An 18,152-nucleotide genomic window follows, 5' to 3' on the forward strand; every position below is an offset into this window, starting at 1 on the left:
GTCAGTGCCCCACAGCACGGTTTAGCATGTTCAGAAGCAGCAGAATGAAATGTGAAAAAAAAAATATTCTCTATTGCAAATTACATATTCTAAACCATGTCTATAAAAAGTGACAAACCGCATGGTTTAAAAGCCAAAATGCCCGGATTGTACTTGCTTTTGAAGTGGAATGACCTGAGGTTGTGCTAACTCCATCCCCAGTGTGACATAGGGGTTTTGGTCTCTCAGCCAAACCCAAATTTTAGGCTCTGGATGTAACTTGCAGTACCAGTCTCGCCACCCTTGAGGTGGGGTGAAAACAAAGTTGGATTGGCAGAGTCGTAGTGAAACTACTTCTAAAAAAGCCTTTTTACGCACCAATTGGAAATGAGCTTACAGAATAGCAAAGCATCCCAATCCAAATAGGAAAGGACTGTTTAAAAGTGGATGGACACACCGGAGCTATGAAAATAGGCCCCACAGGATCTCTTTGTATCTGTGTTGCTTAAAAATTGACTTGATATGTAAACGCCAAAATATATTAAAAAAATGTATTCATTCTCTACTAAATGCTATTGTTTGTATATAATTTTGATGATAATGGTCATCTTACTGGGTTTTTTTTTGTTTAATACCAATGACTGCATGACAGTAGGCAAGGATGAGCAAGCTTGGTCAACGATCAATTTAATGTTAAAAAAAATGGTATCCAATTTGTCATGAGAAGTTGTTAATTGTTGTTACTTGCATGGCTGATTTCAGAGGCTATTATCTGAGTACTTTTACATTGATGGTAGAATTTTTCAGCTTGATTAATGGTTGTCTTGGGTAAATACTATACCTGTCTAGTTACGTATTTTTGAATATCCATCTTTCAGTGCCAGTCCTTTTCCAATGACATATTCATGTACAAGTGTACTAAAAAAATCACTGATTTATCACTGAATATCACCCTCCTGGGTTAAAATGAGGGGAAATAAATGTGCTGTAGTGAAAGTCTAGAAGTAGAGTAAAAAAAAGTATGATACAAGAGAAGGAAACAAAGTGTGAATCTTGAAATGAAAAAGCTGTGAAAATATTTATTTTTTATTTTTTGAAAGAGCAGTGGTGGGTGTGAATATAAGGCTGATTGATGGATTTTCTGTATCATGCTCCTGTAAAATGTGACTAAATATATATATATATTAACTATGTATCAAGACAATTTTGGTGCATCCCCCCTTCCCTCTGCCCCAGCTTGCGACTCAGTATGAAGTGTTGAGGAGGAGAAAGATTGTGCACATATTAGAATGAGGTATCACATTCTGCGTCTCATTCTTTTTCCCCTCTTATTTTTGGCAAAATATCGGCCACATCTGAATGAGCATAAGTCTAAAATTGTGCATCAAATATAAAAAAAAATGGTTGTACCTTGCAATTTTCGGAGACTTGTGCCCCTTGGCTCTGTCATGCAGGTATATCCCCATATTTCGACTAAAATATTCTGAACGGTGTGATTTATGATGTACAGTATTTAAACTGTTGTTTACTATACTATATATGTACAAATGCTGTCCCCTTCCCACCTCCCCTAATGCATTCCACCTATTGTAACATCACCAGATTATATGTATCAATGTACCCCTATATCTTTTTTATGTACCCCTTTTCTTTAATTTTGAAAAAGGATAAATAAAAAATGTAAGTAATAAAAAAAACAAAAAAACTGTTGTTACACGACACAACAGTACTGCACAAAGTGAAGCTGTGCATCAAAACATACTTTTTTCTGCTTTGATACCCTTGACCTTTTTCCCTTTTAGTTGGGCCAAGTTTAAGATGCTTAATAGCCAAGTTTCCTGCATGCGAAGCAGATCTCTTTGTTGAAATATTTGCTGTAGATAGAAAAAAATGATAAGGCCCTTACATCAATTCTACCTAAAAAAGGTGCAATTTCTCTCTGTCTCATATTGCGGTCTCCTCAAGTCACAAGCAGACTCAGCGAGTGTATAAAAGGGACCAAAATAGCTTTATACATTTCTGCAGAAAAATGCCCTTTCAAAACTGTCTTTTAGGGTCTATTGTTGGCAAAAAACAGGCACGAGTCACAGTCCATATAAAGGCACGTTCATCAAGTGCTTGTATGGGTTACCGCACCCATTCTGGTGGTAACTCCCAATGACTTTGCGTTAACACCAGAATAGGTGCGGTAACCCATACCGGCACTTGATGAATGTACCCCATAAAGATTTATAGTTCAGAATATGCTTGAAGGTAACTATACAGTGCCTTTGGGATAATTATAGTGCGGCTCTTCAGTATATAACTACATACTCAAAGGACAGTGTTTATTTAATCACAATCAATTTTTATAACAGTGAAAAGGACCATTAACATTTATGACCTCTAGTTATCTAGTCTTAGCCATTCCAAAAGAAGACAGTGTGATTGTGAATAAAATCTTCTCTTTTTCTTTGTTGTTATTCCTAAAACTGTTACTCAACTGCTTGATTAGTGGCATAAGGCATAACAATTATTCACATGTGATGTTTGAAACATAAGCTTCGTCACATATTGGCATGTGTGTCAGAAACCATGACAGGACCACAGCAGAGAGCAGAAGATGGGTGTAACAGGGACTGAACCCTGTCTAAATGAGGCTTCAATATGAAGCCTCTAGTGGTCTGAGGAATCCAGCAGGGAGAAGTTAATTGCAGCTAAAGAAAATTAACCAGTCTCCACCTGGCTCATCAGACCTATAAAAAGGCTCCTGCTGAAAACTGCTTAGAGAGACCCCTGAGCAGTCATAACTGTGCTTCCAAAGGAGATGATGTCTTGAGCACAAGGCTGTGCTGATATTAAGACACCAGGAACCAGGTCTCTTTTCTTGGGCACAGAGGCCCCAGGAACCTGCCAGAGGCTGGCCCCTCACCGGACACCAACCAGACTGCCACAAAAAGCCATTGCTTACAGGTACCTCTTGGAACTTTGGGGGTTATAGGTTGGAAAGACGCATATCCTCCCAGCCCTGCAGATAAGGACTGGGGAAGTGAGTTAGCCCTCACAAAGGGATAGGCTGTTTTATTTAGTTTGTGGTTTCTGCATTGTTTAAAGTGATGGGCTGAATAAAGCCATGGTTTAATTTCCCCCAAAGCTGTCTCCCTGGTTGTAAACGTAAACTTCCAAAGTTAGGGGAGCACAAGATGTTCACAGCATTTCCATTCACAGTGCTCCCCTAACTCTGGAAGTCTACAAGGAAGAAATAGACTCAAGAACAGTCTATTACGGGTTTTGTTTTGAGCTGCTTTTCAATTAATATACTTATTTTTACGTGGTGGTGTTGTGTATATAAATTTACTTTTTAAGTGTTACAAGGTATGTCCAGCTGTACCTGTTCCTCCCCACATAGTGTATCTGCTATGTAACCCATGTTAAGATCCAGGCATTAGCAGGTTAATCTGTGGGCCCTTGACCCCCCTTTCTGCTTCCCCAGAATGGGAAGGAAGGTAGGTGGTGTCTCATGGCCTGTGTACAGCCCCTTGTAGGTGAGTACAGTCCATGAGCCCATCCCTTCCAGAAGTTTCTAAGGGGAGTAGCCTAAAATTTAGGAGACTTCCCCTCAGCCTTGAGAGGGTGAGGTTGTGTCACCCCCTGCTCCTCCTTGAGTAAGGAGGGTGAGTGTGTCACTCTCTGATCCCTGGCGAGGGTGAAGGAGGGTGAGATCATGGTGGGAGCTGTGAGTCTTCCCCATGGCAGGTTAAGCTTGCTCACTTGGGCTAGCTAGCCTAAGACCACCTGGAGCAGAGCAGTGTAGAGAGAAAGCACAGTCTAGAAGTCCTGGGACGTGTGGAGAAGACTACTGTATGCTGCTAAACATGCTGTATGATGCCATGAATAAAGACCCTGTAAAGATACCTCTTCCTAAGGTGTCAGTTCATGGGCTGGAGGGAGGTATGTGTGTAGTGATGTGGGCTGACGCCTACACTTGTGGGATCCATCACTGCTGGAGGCGCTGACAACCATGAAGAACCCAGAGTCCTGTGTGAGCCAGTCCTGTCATGTCTCATAACAACAAGCAGACCACTCAGACCTCCTGCAAACCAACAGGTGAAGCACCACAACAGCCAAGTAATGCCCCCTTTCCCACACACTGGTCCCTAAGTGAGGTTGGGGGGGGGGGTGGGGAGAGAACACGTGTTACATAAGTAATTACGATTTTTATTTAATTGTTCACTTAGTTCACTTTTTATTTATTATTTAATGCACAATTGATTATTGTATGCACTATAAAGTCACGTTTACTATTATTCACACTAATTGTTTACGAGCGCCTGATAACACACCCTCAGATTTGTGTCCCTGGTTGTAACTCTTACAATGGACAATGGGCAAAAACTGTATCTGGTAGACAAAGTAATTCAAAAAGACATAACATCCACTTTATCACCTACTGTATGATGGAATTAAATGTAAGCAGCTTGCATACCAGGTTTCTTACATTTGACAAAGATTTCTTTTGCTGAGAGGTTTTCAGCACCTTGGCTTTGGAGGGTTTTCTGCCACACAATAAAACAGAGAAAATGATGACACCAAATTGTGAATATTCTCATTTACAATGCAATTTTATATTTCCATTACAATTTCTGCACTTCGTAACTCCTTCCTAATTTCTCCACATAAACTCTTCAAAATTTGTAACTGATGCAACCAGGGAAAAAGCGGGGTGACATAGTTTTATACCGTACATTGACGATAAGACTGATGCCTCTTCTATGGCAAGAATTACAGAACGAGAAAGATCTTTAAAAGGTATCTAAAGCCTCCATTAACAGATATGGACACAGGCAAAGGCAGAACAAACACTGATTGTTTATCTGAAACAAAATGTATATTTTGTGACAGTCTGGGATATTTTGGAAACAGTTCTACATATTTTACCAGAATGCCATACAATTCCTATTACTGCTATCACATAACTACTTTTTTTTCTCATTTCCCATGTCTCCAAATAACTTCAGAACAGATAGCAGAATAAACAGTCTGAAACTACATGATGATGGTAAGGCCAATGGCATCCAGAAAAGCTTAGATTTTTTTTTCTGGAGTCACAGTTGTTTTGCTATACTGTACCTGAAACTAGTTTATTATGGCTTCCAGTGAACTTCACATTATTACACTGTAGTACAATGTTGGGGGCTGGAGAGTGGACACAGGAAGCTCTAATAAAGGAAAATAATTGCTCGAGATGGTAAATCTAGAGCAGTGATTCTCCACTGTCTCCTCAAGACCCTGAGCCAGACCAGTGTAACTGTGTTTTCCCCACCCTCTGGGAGATTCTGCCATTACTGGTCATGTGGTGCATGATACCTGCTGGTAACAGGAGGGCTGAGCTGTCCACCAATGGTAGTGGGGACACAGGATCAGGTTTCTGGGGTACATTACCCACATGGTTCTCGAGCAGTGCAGCGCCTCCATCTGCTGTAGGCTCCAGATAGGTGAAGATGATCTCCTACAGTAGAACTATCACCTCTCCCCCCCAGTAAGATCACCCACTAGGCAGGAGTATAACAACAGGAACGGCTTATTCTCTCACTCTGTGCAGCACAGTACACGGCAGGGTTCAGACCAATGCAGCAACTGTCAGCTACTCACTGAAGGATGGTCCCAGGAACTTCACTACAGGCCAAGGGCACCAGCAGCAGTCCCAGCTGTTCCCTGCCCCTCGGGCAGAGGTATGGTACACATTCACTCTCCCCTGAGAGGAAGAGGACCAGAGAAGGCTCTTGGCTGTGTGACATGCCTCTCTCAAGTGGGTAGAGACACTACTAAATTTGGGGCGGCACTGTCCCCACTGCTAGGAGGAGGGCACTAAGTCTGTCCCTTGATTGGACATGCTCAGGCCTGATGTCACCACCTCCCACTGCCACTCAAGTGCAGCACCAAGGAGGGGGAAAACCCCATGTTGACTACTGGCAGCCTGATTCTAGCAGGGCTTACTGCAAGGAGTAGGGCAGGTTAGTAGCCAAAGGTGGCATGTCGACACGAGGATTTAGAGGCAACCACCCAACATTCTATTCATATGCAAACTAAGTGAACTGATGTGATCTAAGTGACCTGCATGCAAATGCATTGGTTATTCATAAAACTTGATGTGCAGGTAGTAACTTTGGAGAGGTTTGAGAACCACTGCTCTAGAATACATATTACAGTTTGCAAATACACGACCATGGATAGGCCTGATCCTTGATAGGAGGGGACTCAGAGTTACTGTAGCTTGATCTTCAAAAGCAGCAAGGCCATTTTTGTATTTACTGTGTACCAGAAACTATGAAAACTATTTGTAGTAACACATTAGTGTGGAAAAGTAAGTAAATTAAATAAACAAAATATGTAATTTACTCATTGAAGTAGTAGAGGCATACATTTGCTGCACACATTTTGTAGGCTCCAGGCCTGCTTAATACTGTTTGGCAAGTTAAGTTCAAGCCTTTCCAAATGTTTGAAAAACACTGGAACAGAGGAGAATTTTACATGGATGCTGACTTCTTTGGTCACTGTTTTAAAGCATTCCCCACCCTCCCCACGTAAAAATGTTATATACTGTATGATCTTCAGTCAAACCACATTACCTCAGATTTTTATTATTTTGTTGCAAAAATGTTACATTTCTCAACAAAAAGAGTGTCCCAGACATCAGAGAAACGCAGAGCTGCCTTTGGACTACCTGTCTCTCTTCCTTTACTTTTAGTTTCCAGCTGGTTAAGAACCCTACACTGATGGCCAAAAAAATATATATATATATATATATTAAAAAAAAAGGAAGAGATGGATGCGCAGATAAGACACTAAAGTGTATAAACCTAGAGTGCTGAAAAAACACTGTTTAAGGCTAAGTTCCTGGTGGTGGCTGCTGCACGTGCACCTGGTGTCCAGGCGGCGCATGCACAGCTTAAAACCGCGATCTGCGGTCTGGAGGGAGCGATGGGAGGTGCGGGGAGCATGGCCAAATGGAGGGGGGGGCACAGCCCAGCAGCTCAAAGCACTGCACTCCCATTGGTCCAAGCTATCTGCCCTCGTATTGGCTCCTAGCACACCACATGACCGCGTCGCTGCACGAGAACACAATCGTGTTGTCTCCCCTGCCGACTGACATGCCACCGCACTGCGTGAGCCAACACACAAGAAGACACTGGGGCCTGCCTAATTGAAGTTAGTGACTGTTGTGCACCGCACGTGCCGCCGTCACCTCCGGGGACCTAGCCTAAGACATCACACAAAGATCAAAGTATATAGAACAAAGATAAATTAGACAGAAGGTGCAACAGTCAGTTTGGCTGGATAATAAGGTATAAATGTAACTGGTGGCTAAAAAACTCCTCGATATTAAATGGATCCCAATGGAGTAAAGTCCTGATGCTGATCTTAAAGGTGGATGGAGTCGGATTGCAGTGGATGACGTCGCAGGTCGAGAGCATCTTGATACGCCGGGATACGGAGGGTGAAGACTTCTGCAGACAGACCGCAGTTCCCCCTGCAGTCTCTCACTGGGCTGTCAGCTTGTGTACTCCCATCTCAGCACAGCACTGAGAACTTTTTAGCAAACAGTTACATTTATACCTTATCATCCAGCCAAACCGACTGTTGTGCCTTCTGTCTAATTTGTCTTTGCTATATATATATATATATATATATAAGACACACAAAAGATGCCGCAGTCAAATCACCCCTATTTGACTAAGTAATCAGATAACCAAAGGTCAGGGTAAAAAGTGACCCTCTGGTGGTGCTACCAACCCAAGGGAAATATATAACTAAGAAAAAGAAAAAGTAGGGTCAAAGAGGTGCACTCAAACACTGAATAATGAAAAATAGAAAAAAATGGACTTTATTAGCAAAAAGTATAAAAAACACATAAAACAGACCCACACAGATCGTATGACAAAACACTATGTGACACAGCGTAGAAACACCAAAGAGGTACAATAGGTCTGGTAAGAACCAAAACAAGATAACAATATATTATTGGAAATATACCATAACAGAACCAGGGGAAAAAATAATTTTTCCCAAAGTAGTGTGACTAAGATCGGCCGATCCAATGCAATAGATAATGATTAATATGAATGGTAGTGGTGAAGTAAATCCAGACCACAGAAAAAATATAGAATGAATATACATAAACCTCTTAATAATGGTGAAAGATGGTAAGACACATAGCAAATGCAAAACATTTTTAGACCCTATAATGTACTGCAAGTCAGCTCTGTATCATGATGTATCATGATGCCCAGACTAAGCTGCACATATGGAGTAAGCAGCAGGAGAGAAAAATCCAAATATTGCACTAATGGCACTCATGTAAAATCCCCAGAGATGCAAAGCTCAAAGGTAATGAGCAAAAGTTCTATGGGAATAGCCCAAGGACATAGAGCACCTCAGATAGATAATGTGCAGGGCACGGAGGGAGTCCTGTGATAAGTCCCAGCATCTCACAGTAAGGCAGCAAGAAAGTCCTGTAATACAGACCAAAGTCTCATGTTTATGGCATCAGCGATATCACAGAGGAGAATCTCAGGCAGTCTGGTGTTGCACACGGGTCACAGGGTGGTGGGGGTGCTGTCACAGCCCTGCTCCTACGGCCGTTTCGCCAAAAAGGCTTCTTCCGGGAGAATAAACATGAGACTTTGGTCTGTATTACAGGACTTTCTTGCTGCCTTACTGTGAGATGCTGGGACTTATCACAGGACTCCCTCAGTGCCCTGTACACTACGTATCTGAGGTGCTCTATGTCCTTGGGCTATTCTCATAGAACTTTTGCTCATTACCTTTGAGCTTTGCATCTCTGGGGATTTTACATGAGTGCTATTAGTGCAATATTTGGATTTTTCTCTCCAGCTGCTTACTCCATATGTGCAGCTTAGTCCGGGCATCATGATACAGAGCTGACTTGCAGTACATTATAGGGTCTAAATTTTTTTTTTGCATTTGCTATGTGTCTTACCATCTTTCACCATTATTAAGAGGTTTATGTATATTCATTCTATATTTTTTCTGTGGTCTGGATTTACTTACCATTCATATTAATCATTATCTATTGCATTGGATCGGCCGATCTTAGTCACACTATTTTGGGAAAAATTATTTTTTCCCCTGGTTCTGTTATGGTATATTTCCAATAATATATTATTATCTTGTTTTGGTTCTTACCAGACCTATTGTACCTCTTTGGTGTTTCTACGCTGTGTCACATAGTGTTTTGTCATAAGATCTGTGTGGGTCTGTTTTATATGTTTTTTATACTTTTTGCTAATAAAGTCCAATTTTTTTCTCTTTTTATCTATTTTTCATTATTCAGTGTTTGAGTGCACCTCTTTGACTCTACTTTTTCTTAGTTATATATATTTATATATATAAGTTGCAGATCTGCCTAAGACATGCAGATGAGCATACAGTTATATTTGCATATTTGCTTTCCTGTGGAGGGTTTTTGTCACTTTTTTTACTCACCATAACTTAACTCAGTATTATGGTTTAGCCTATCCCATAGCCTCTCTTGCATTCCCAGTAAAATCAACCCCACACTGATGAGACCCATCAAGGTCGAAACAGCTGTCTGTGGGTGGTTTTCTGGGTATGCACCTTAACCCTGGCTATGCTCAAAGCTGTGACCATGCAGCAAGCTTAAGCCTATAGGGAACCATGTTAAAAATGGTTATTGAGGCAAAAAGTGACACTGTGTGCTCATTTGCATGTCATTTCCCAGAATCCCTTGCTGCAGTGGAAGTGCTGTATGCTGGGTGATGATGGGGAAAGGCGGGGTTGCAGACCTGCCTAAGACATGCAGATGAGCATACAGCTATATTTGCATATTTGCTTTCCTGTGGAGGGTTTTTTGTCACTTTTTTTACTCATCATAACTTAACTCAGTATTATGGTTTAGCCTATCCCATAGCCTCTCTTGCATTCCCAGTAAAATCAACCCCACACTGATGAGACCCATCAAGGTCGAAACAGCTGTCTGTGGGTGGTTTTCTGGGTATGCACCTTAACCCTGGCTGTGCTCAAAGCTGTGACCATGCCGCAAGCTTAAGCCTATAGGGAACCATGTTAAAAATGGTTATTAATGCAAAAAGTGACACTGTGTGCTCATTTGCATGTCATTTCCCAGAATCCCTTGCTGCAGTGGAAGTGCTGTATGCTGGGTGATGATGGGGAAAGGCGGGGTTGCAGACCTGCCTTAGACATGCAGATGAGCATACAGCTATATTTGCATATATATATATATATATATATATATATATATATATATATATATATAATGGAAATATAACTGTATGCTCATTTGCATGTCTTAGACAGGTCTGCAACCCTGCCTTTCACCATTATCACCCAGCACACAGCACTTCCACTGCAGCAAGGGATTCTACAGATGGGTGAGACTCCTGCTGCTTACCTCCAACAGTGCCTAACCAGATGCGGAGCATCCAAGGCGGGGCCCTGTTTGGTGTGTTGCAGGGGTGACGCACTTCCAATCCAGCCGCTGAACTCGAGCCAGCCGGGCGCTGTCGCGAGAGAGTCGCCGCCTTCTGACATCACAAAGATGGCATCCGCGGTGTCCCCTGAAGATCGTGAGCCACCGCAGGCTTCAACAGTGGCGGAACCAAGACTTTTACCAAAGGACATTCCGTGCTATGTGGCTTCAGGTATGGGAAGGGGTCACCGGGGATCTGAGTCTCTGCTTGTGTCACCTCCCTGGGACAAAGGGAAGCCCCGCTATACAGAACAGTCAATGGAATCTGCTATGCCCCAACCACTGGCCCTAGCACCCCATGTTCCATCCCATGTTACTCCTGTGCAGGACATTGTGGACTTTGCCCAGACCCATTCTGCCCCTGCCACTGCCCCACTGTGTTAACGAAGTTTCCTGATGAGGAGGGGAATCGGTCGTTTGGGGGTGGTAGTTCTGAAGACTCTGAGGGGGAGATCCCTGCATCTAGTCGTATTAAAAGACCTAATTTCAGGGGATCCTATCAGTCCACAAAACACAGATAAGTGACCAGAAGGGGTCACTAGAAGCCCCTATAAGTTGCACTCATTACATAATATAATATAATATAATATACATAAAGTACCAGTTTAATAACTAGTACCACTAGATTGAAAATATTACGGACCACATGGGAAATCCCCACACAACCTAAACTGTAGCACAACAGAAAAATATACAATTTTATTACACACTAAAATATGACGAAATGCATAAAATGACAACTACTGTAAATTACAAAAAAATAAAAAGATCCCCTAGTGGGCGAGACGGAAAATATAAGGTAAATATAGGTGCTAGTTTGAACCTATACTCATAGCCCCATAGAAATATATGAAGACAGGGTCCAAAGTATACTAACACAGCTATGGGGCTATGAGTATAAGTTCAAACTAGCACCTATATTCACCATATATTTTCCGTCTCGCCCACTAGGGGATCTTTTTAGTTTTTTGTAATTTAGTTGTCATTTTATGCATTTCGTCATATTTTAGTGTGTAATAAAATTGTATATTTTTCTTTTGTGCTATAGTTTAGGTTGTGTGGGAATTTCCCATGTGGTCCGTAATATTTTCAATCTAGTGGTACTAGTTATTAAACTGGTACTTTATGATGTATATTATATTTTATTATGTAATGAGTGCAACTTATAGGGACTTCTAGTGACCCCTTCTGGTCATTTATCTGTGTTTTGCTAACTACTTTCCCTATGCACCGTTAAACAACATCTCTTTTGTATGGTGAGCAAGGTGTTTCTGTGTGTTTTCATGATCCTATCAGTCCTTCAGGGGATCAACCAGGTCTCAGTCTCAACAATCTAGTGAACCAGGGTCATCTCAGCTGTCTAATCCATCTAGTGTGTTTTCTTCAGTATGTACCAGACCCATTAGATCCAGGATCTGGGTCTTTGTCTGGGGAACCCCTTAAATGGTGGGACCCTATGGCCCCAGGTATACTTTCTGTGGGTCAAGAACTTTGAGGGACGGCAATTAAGAAGCCTGATCCCAAATATTCTAAGTACAGTAGATATTCCCTACTCTTTATGTTGAAAGAGCTAGTATCATCGCTGTAATCAGTGGATGAATGATTCTGTGAAACTATATGGTTATGCTGTACCATCTACTGTTTGTAACCTGGTTTATTTTGCAGGCTCCAGAATGATGGATGGTGCATCATTAGTCCCAAGCGGGGACGTTAGTATTTCCACCCAAGGGAGAATGTAACATGGCTGGTCCTGTTGCTTTTCTGCCTCCTGTCACACAAGCCTTGATAGGTATTGCAAGCTGTGACAGTATGATCTAGGGCTAGTGAACCCCCTTCTGCTAGCCTCTTATTGACAGGAGAGGAGGTGACATGGTGTGTGTGTGTAGCCAATGGTGGTACAGACACTATGCCCTCCCCTTCTTGATATCAGGGGGAAGTGCTAAAAGTTAGGGGGGCAGTCCAGTCTGGAGTTTGAGACTGGAGGAAGGGCTGTGAGTCTCTCCCATCAGGGAACATCTACTGCCACAAAGGCCTCAAGACTGACACTTATGCCTCAATACGACCTGAGGGCATGCACCATCCTGAGGCTTGGAAATCTCTGATCAGCATCTGTACTGCTGTAATTATATCTATGTAGTGATTGCACAATAAAGCCCTTGTTTTATATATCCCTGCCTGAGTCTATAGTAATTGAGCAGGGGTATGAGAGACTGTGCTGCAGTGGGACCCATCTCCAGAAATACTGGATGCTCACTGAAGCTGGAGGCGCTGACACCGAACTCAGATGACACCAAAAGCCTGTCCTGATCTCCAACCCATCACAGATCAACTCAGCTCTCCTGAACCCTTACAGGTATGTGCACCACAAAACACCTGTAGCTGAAGCAGTATCTCCTAGAGGGTGGGGGTACATGTGCTACAACTACTTCACTGCATTGTTTAAAATATGTTTTGCAAGCTTTCCTGATATCCTTGCAGAAATCAGTGACCAGTAACATTAGCTTTTTATGCTCATGTATGCATCTACTCCAGTACTCCAGAGGATCTGTACAAATATTTTCAACATCTTCACAATCCACCTACGTACAGGCGGTCCCCACTCAAATGATTGCTTCAGTTCTAGGTCCCCACCGAAAAGCGGAAATCGTCAAAAAGCAGAACATAGGATGTTTTTGTGCAAAGCACACAAATGCAATGCTCACCGTCGATTTCCGTCCCTCCTCAGTCCCAGAATGCAGGATTCTGCGCATGTGTGGAGTCGGGCAGCCCTTCTGCATATGCACGGAGTCGCTGTTTCCTTCTGCGCATGCGCGGAAACATGATTGCAGTCATGAACCGGTACCGCTGTATTGGCGGACGTAGAGAAGTGGGGCCCTACTATATAGCAAACATTGTATAAGACTAGAAATGTAATCACAGAAAAAGTCCTGAACTCAGAGAAATTTACTGCAAAATATGGAGTCTTCCCCAAAACATCAAAAAGTATGAATCTAAACTACATAAAGCCCAGCAAACATAATTTATTTTCCGTAAAAGGTAGAATATATGTTCATTTGCCAGGCACACCTGTCAAGGGAAATAAAACCTCTAGTTGGCTTAATATGCTGGATAGGATATTGCCTCCTGATATCAACTCTCATTACATAAGTCTTGTAGATACTCAACAAATGAAACCATGCGTATAATACCAGGCATTAAATCAATTTGACTGCTGCCCAATCTGAACAACCTTTCCTTATCCCAAACACCTGACATGTTGCAAGATCTATAATAGCTATAGGGGATGTTGTAGTGTATTTTGAAAACATTCAAGAGAATGTTTAGAGACTATTCCTAATCCATTTTCAGAAATCAGCAGAGGAGGGTTGATCTTTTCCATATGGCACTGACCTGAAAAGTATAAGATCATAGTTCTAAGATAAGCACCAGCACCATATAACCCCTAAACCAAGCCATTTTCTATCTAACTCACATATCGAAAAAATGTACTCTGAAAAAAATGTTGACTTTGCAACCTTTCCTTGCACTTGCATTAATTTATGGCAGCGATCCACACTGGACGGCTAAAAAATAGATTTTTCTGTTTTTGCCACCTTTCCATGTTGTTGGACCAATTATTTGAAACCATGTTTCTGCACCCATGTGACATTTGTACATGATTGAGATATAGGCCTGGACAATGGATTCCTGGGCATGGACTGCATTGGCTGCCAGGGATTGCCACAGAACATACTAAATCCCAAAACATATTGCTAACCTCTTCATCTTTTCTCACAACATGCTGCTTTAAAATAGAAAAAATATATACCTTTGTGGTTTTTGTTTAATATCTGTTTTTTACATGTAGCAGAAGGGCCCCACTTGAAGAAAAACTCCTGATTTATCATAACCAGGAACGCACCCCTCCATTCTCCCCTGGTCCTTTAAATCTTCCAGTGTAAGGAGAATTCAAAATGGCCGCTGCCAAATCATTAACAGTGAGCTAATTACGGGTAATCTCTCTGTGATGCATGACATTCCCGTTGATTATTGGCTGGCAAGAAAACTTCACTCAACTTATGAACAGGGGGATCCTGATGATAAGGTTTTACTCTGTAGTACCCCCTGACCCACGTGCGGATAATTTACTAGCTTGGGGGGGGGAGCAGCGGCTTTCAAAAAGTGCTATATTTATAAAAGTGCAACCGTACGAATGTGATGTCTTGGTATTTAGGAAAGTAGATCACACTTCCGAATAGTATTGATCGTAATCCTCCATGAAAATGCTGTCCCTGTAACCATAGAGCATATGCGTCCATTAGTCAATTTTATTTATAGGATTCCACAGCTCTGCCTAGGAAGATATTTTTGCCAAGTCTGCAGTTAAATTCTGAGGTCCCACTGCTTTTCCTTTAATGTTTATTGAAGAAAAAAATGCTTCTAAAATATATTCTCCTATATCATGTTACTCTGTGGGGAATCGGGTTCCATCACATCTGAGTAATGCAGTCGGCACATACAATTAGCTCCTAACAGTGGTTATTTTAATGTGCGCATAAATCTCGCATTGAAATACTGTCAAATCAATAAGCCTTTTTTGGTGTTATGGAACTGTTTTCTGAGCTAGAGAAACATTAGTCATTTGAAGAAACATGAGGTGCTATGTACATTCAGCAAGATTATACTGCTGGTCTAACTCTTTACTGTTTGTTATGCTTTGCTCTTCATTAAACAGTGCAACCCAAAAATGCAGTGCCACAGTTATGATAATGATACAGATTTGCCCTGTGCGATAGTGCATTACCTCCCAACATACTATAAAGTACCGTAAGATCTCGTGTTGTTTTCCTGCACAGTATATCACTATATATATATATTTAAAATATATATATATATATATATATATATATCACAGCATTTAATATCAGCATCAGCATCAGCCATCAATGTGAGTCACAACCATAAACTTGAATGAAATCAATATTGCCATAGGTAAATCCATTAAATAATTAGTGTTTTATTGTAAACTTAATTTACTCATACTTACTGCAGGCTCTTTTAGCATAACAGAGTATTAGTAAATATAAAACAAATGAACCTGCAGATATAGTGTTGTGGGTGTATTAATGTGGGAGGCCTTTTGATTATTAATGTATTGCATGTCTATCAGTGTTTGAAATGTAGTTGTGGGTAAGTGGCCAATGTTAATCCTCCTGCTGTATAGAGATTTTCTAGCAATGAAGGGGTTAAACATACAAAAGGAGATATGGTCAAATCATAGAGGCTTTCATTATCCAATGTAAAGCTATACAAAAATATTCTTATTTTTCTGGTTTACAAACATTTTATTAACTGACTTTGCCTATCTCATCCAGACTAGTGAATTCCTTGTAAAAGGCTTTGTTAGTTTCCATTTCATAGAAACATTAATACCAAAATACTGTAGGCCACACAGTGATTTTTTAAATAAATGTACAAAATTGCTTAATCCTTTAAACCGTATGTCATGTTTTTGCTTATTTTCTAGGGCAGATCGCATTTAGCGATCCACAGGAGTACAGAACGTAATCTGTACAGAAGAGGAGCACGCTACTTAAACCATAACCTTACCACGGTGGAAGGTCCATGGCCTACAAGTGTATGGCTTGTGTAGTAATTACATGGTTATCGCTCACGTCTGACATCAGAAACAGAAGCGTAAGCCACCCTAACCATGTTCCCAGCTCTCCGGAGATGTGATCTCCCCTACAAGTGAGCAAATAAAGAGAGAACATCCACAAACATCTGGGAACATGCTGTCCCTTGTGACATCCAAGTTAGGAGTAGAGATGGTGAAATCTTGATGCAAATTATGGACATTGGTGGCTGGAGGAAAATTTGCAAAGATATGAAGCTTTGCCCCAAATCACAAAATGCACATTGTATATTGTATATTGCACATTGTGTTGTATATTGGCAACATTTTGCAAATCAATGAATAACTTGTTCAATAACCTTTGAAGCGCACTGTGAACAGTCAAAAACTCCCCTTAACTACTGACTTTGGACTATATAGAATAAACCCCTTAGTACTGTAGTTAAAAGTAGTCATATTCCATGGCATACATGTTATTGTGCATTTAAAAGAGATCGGGAAGAATCAGCAATAAACAGTCCAAAAAATACACTAAATAAATGTTCAAAAGGTATACTGAATTTAATACAGCATTGCAGCGAGATTATAGTACAAGACTCAAATATTCACAATAGTATACATACAGTATAATGTGGATATAGAAAAATCTAATACATATAATATCATAATGCAATATAAAGGTAAAGAATCTTACTACAAGTAATGAAATAATAACAGGCTGACACCCTGGTGAATGAGACTCCTAGTTTCAGGCCCTTTATCAAGAGTCAACAGCCTGTCATTCTTTCATTCTTAGTGGTAAGGTTTTTTCCTTTATATTGCATTATGATATTATATGTATTAGATTTTTCTATATCCACATTATATGTATACTGTAGTGATCATTGGTGTCTTGTACTATGATCTCGCTGTAATGCTGTATTGGATTCAGTATACCTTTTGAACATTTATTTAGTGTCTTGGTATTTTTTGGACATTGCTCATTCATCCTAATTTAAAGTATATTTGGGTGGGATTAGAGATACCACCCACCTTGAGCAATCATTCATTTTTATATTCCTATTTTTTCTAGATTTGTTCCTATACATTACCTGTAGGGAGCTCTGTGATGTTACATCTTATTTCTTACATTGTGCATTTAACAGTCAGAATGCTGGGCCAAGTTTTAAATGTATACAAAATATACATGTGTCTAGTTTGTTGCAGCACATTTATATGTTGTATCGTAGAACTGCAATTTAAAAACAGGAACAACTCTGCACCCAAAGTTGTTCTGTACAGATAGTAAATATAGTTCCAGAAAATATAGTGTAATTAATATATATATTAGGAAAATCACATTCTACCTGATAATATTATGTGCTGTCTTTGAATACTGTTACCTCTTGGAGCCACTGTTCACTAAACTGCAGTAGTGGTTGTAGGGCGATAATGCCAAGTGTCATTTAATGAATGGTGGGTATTTTTATAGTTTGAGTAAAAGTGTGCACGTTTTTATACACTGTATTTTCCTCATTATACTTTTTGTTCACAAGAAAAAGGCAGACTTCCTATCCGTTACTTTCAAAGTGCTCATAATATTGCGTTTGCATTAAAATATTTTTCTTTTTAAACTAAATATTAACTTTTTTATAAAAAAAAAGCAGAGCAGATGAAATTTTCATATTAAATTAATTTAAAAAAAAATCTGTTGCCAGCTATCAGCGCTGTCAGATAAACAAGCTTTGATGCATAAATAATGGCTCTATTATATCTACTGTGCCACTGGCCAAAGTACCAGAAACTCTAATTCACTTGTTCAGCTAAATTTCATCTTCATTTCACAGCCATAAAATTCTGTATTGACAAACGTTCAAACCAACTTTGACTCTAAGGTATCTGGTCAACATTTTTCTTCTGTATGGATATTAGTTTATTGAATAAATGGCATCTGTTTTCCTCCACATCACCGCTAGAGCAGGTATATCTTTTTGACAGCTCTACACGATTTATGGCTTTGCATGCTCTGAAGAAAAATAGTGCGAAGCAAAAAATTCCAATTCATTACCT

General features: G+C 40.5%; 1 protein-coding gene across 1 annotated transcript in view; it reads right to left on the bottom strand.

Annotated features, from left to right (window-relative positions):
• PRDM6 (PR/SET domain 6) overlaps window positions 1-18,152 on the bottom strand; it is a 191,593-nt gene that overhangs the window by 21,340 nt on the left and 152,101 nt on the right. The window lies entirely within an intron of this gene.

This window comes from Ascaphus truei, chromosome 1, assembly GCF_040206685.1.
Source record: "Ascaphus truei isolate aAscTru1 chromosome 1, aAscTru1.hap1, whole genome shotgun sequence".
Classification (NCBI taxonomy): domain Eukaryota; kingdom Metazoa; phylum Chordata; class Amphibia; order Anura; family Ascaphidae; genus Ascaphus; species Ascaphus truei.